This window comes from Anomaloglossus baeobatrachus, unplaced genomic scaffold (assembly GCF_048569485.1).
Source record: "Anomaloglossus baeobatrachus isolate aAnoBae1 unplaced genomic scaffold, aAnoBae1.hap1 Scaffold_2804, whole genome shotgun sequence".
NCBI lineage: Eukaryota > Metazoa > Chordata > Amphibia > Anura > Aromobatidae > Anomaloglossus > Anomaloglossus baeobatrachus.
This window is the reverse complement of record NW_027442283.1, coordinates 56,602-59,416: the sequence shown is the minus strand read 5'-3', so window position 1 is coordinate 59,416 and position 2,815 is coordinate 56,602. Positions and strand designations below refer to the sequence as shown.

At 50.3% G+C, this 2,815-nt stretch overlaps 1 pseudogene; it reads left to right on the top strand.

The window, feature by feature from the left end:
• The first annotated feature begins 2,754 nt into the window (after positions 1-2,754).
• Positions 2,755-2,815, top strand: LOC142265973 (U7 small nuclear RNA; annotated as a pseudogene).

Here is a 2,815-nt window from a genome sequence, read left to right as displayed (position 1 = left end):
CTCCTTGAGATTCAATGTAACAATCTTCCTCCCCTGAGGCTCCTGGGCTTGTGCTGCTGATTGTGGAGGTGGGAGGAGCCTTGGAGGAAGGAGGTGTGGTTTCCAGAAGGGGGTGGAGCTATGCAGATTCCGCTCTGGTGCTCATTTGGTGGATTCCTGTCGCCTCCTCCTGACTTGATCTCTCCGGATCATTATATATGGAGGATCTGCTGATTATTATACAGCTGTGATCTGTGATCTGGAGGGATCTTTCTATTCTGTGATGATTTCTCAGATGATGGATCTGTGCGGTGTCGTCTCCATGATATTGATGGTGATGGGGGAAGGGAGGTCGGGGAAACGCTCCATGTGACCCAGGTTTATAGCTTTTTTTACTATTTGTTTAACTGCTTTTTGGTAAATGTTGAAAAGCCCAAATGTCTGTGAAGAATTGAAAAGTTATTCCTGAGGCTGAGGCTGATGATCCCCAGTGTGATCCCTGTGATTACAGCACAACATAGGGATCTGATAAGGGAATCATCAATGCTAAATGGTAAATTTGTATAGCTCCGCCTCCTTATGGGAAAGGGCGAGTGAAGACCCTCTCCGAAAGCTTCACAGGTCCTGGAAGAATCAATGGTATCATCTAACAACCAAGTGTGACCCAAGAATGGCGATCACCGGCCGGAGGCAGCAGAAACCGGAGGATTTATTACTGCAGTGAATTATTCCTGGAAGAGATGGAAGCGTCTCACACAACGGGATCTGTAAGAAGATCCACTGCCTTCAGATTCCTCAGCATCTAAGCCTCTGTGACCGGGATCTTCTCAAACAGGGGATCCCAGAGGTTACCTACTTCCTCCAAGGATCCTTATCCACAAGCCCCGGAGCCTCAGGGGAGGAAAATTGTCAGTCTTATTCTCAAGGAGGTGGATGGAAGCGTCTCACGATGGAGAAGATCTTCCTGCACCAAGGATCCATCTCGGCCTCCATAACTAGGTGTGAGAAGATCCCGGTCACAGAGGATCAGATACTGAGGAGATCTGGAGACGCCTCGGTGCAGTCGGATCTTCTTACAGAACCTGTTGTGTGACTCGTGAGACGTCTCCAGCCATTACCATAAGACCCCAGCGATGATGATGAGGAGACCCCGGGATGGAGCGTTACTCGCCATTCTTCTCTTATGTAGAGTTCAGCAAATCTCCGGCTCCAGGAAAATGTGTAACTATAAAAGCTCCTCACGAGATTGTTACTTCTCATCACAGAGATTATATAACAATAGATCACAGAAGATCCCACTATGAGATTCGTGATCAATGAGATCAACCTAAGAAATAACTTTTCTATTCTTCACAGACATTTGGGCTTTTCAGCGTTTACCAAAAAGCAGTTAAACAAACAATAAAAGAGCTATAAACCTGGGTCACATGGAGCGTTTCCCCGACCTCCCCTCCCCCATCACCATCAATATCATGGAGACGACACCGCACAGATCCATCATCTGAGAAATCATCACAGAATAGAAAGATCCCTCCAGATCACAGCTGTATAATAATCAGCAGATCCTCCATATATAATGATCCGGAGAGATCAAGTCAGGTGGAGGCGACAGGAATCCACCAAGTGAACACCAGAGGGAATCTACATAGCTCCACCCCCTTGTGGAAACCACACCTCCTTCACTCAAGGCTCCTCCCACCTCCACAATCAGAAGCACAAGCCCTGGAGCCGCAGCCGGCTGTGTTCGGGTTCCCCCGCCCGGCTGGTGGTCTCTGTCTTTCTCCTGCACCTGTTTAGAATGGTGGACTACCTGCGCTTGCAACTTCAAGAGTCTGCTCCCGGCTAATTGTCGCCTAAGGAGCCCTTTGCCCGCAGACGTTGGCACGTGGGATCTCTGAGCCGTAGCGGTGGCCTGTTATCCCCCTTAGTGGGCTGTTGCCTTCAATCGGGACTTTGGGTGGGACAGAACCTCTAGTCCTGGCCGCAATCAGTTAATTAACCAGTTCCAGTCGCTTCTGAACCTAGCTTCAGGGTCTGAGTACCCCCCTGTGTGCTCCGAATTCCGAGTCGGTTCCCCGGGTCAGTATTGGCGGGCTACAACCCTGTCCTGGTCCACAACGGTTCCACCGAGCCGTCTTCCCAGCTCCTGCAGACGGAGACCGCCGTCTTTCTTCTAGCCAAAGGCACCATGGCTCCTACCCTGGCACCTGTCAGTTTGTCCTCAGGCCCAGACACAGGCCTGACCTCCACTCCAACTGAACTGAACAGACTTTTCCCCGCCCCGGGCTGTGTAAAACTCCTCGGTGGGCGTCTTCCAACCGCCTGGCTCCGCACCCTGGTGTGTCTATCAAGCCCTTAGGGGGGTGACTAGGGTTTTAATGGTTGGCTGTGTGTTACCTGTGAGGGACAGGTGCAGTGCAGGGGCCTATTTGTGACTTGTAACAATCTTCCTTCCCTGAGGCTCCAGGGCTTGTGCTGCTGATTGTGGAGGTGGGCGGATCTGTGGAGGAAGAAGGTGTGGTTTCCACAAGGGGGTGGAGCTATGCAGATTTCCTCTTGTGGTCACTTGGTGGATTCCTGTCGCCTCCTCCTGACTTGATCTCTCCGGATCATTATATATGGAGGATCTGCTGATTATTATACAGCTGTGATCTGTGATCTGGAGGGATCTTTCTATTCTGTGATGATTTCTCAGATGATGGATCTGTGCGGTGTCGTCTCCATGATATTGATGGTGATGGGGGAGGGGAGGTCGGGGAAACGCTCCATGTGACCCAGGTTTATAGCTCTTTTACTATTTGTTTAACTGGTTTTTGGTAAATGCTGAAAAGCCCAA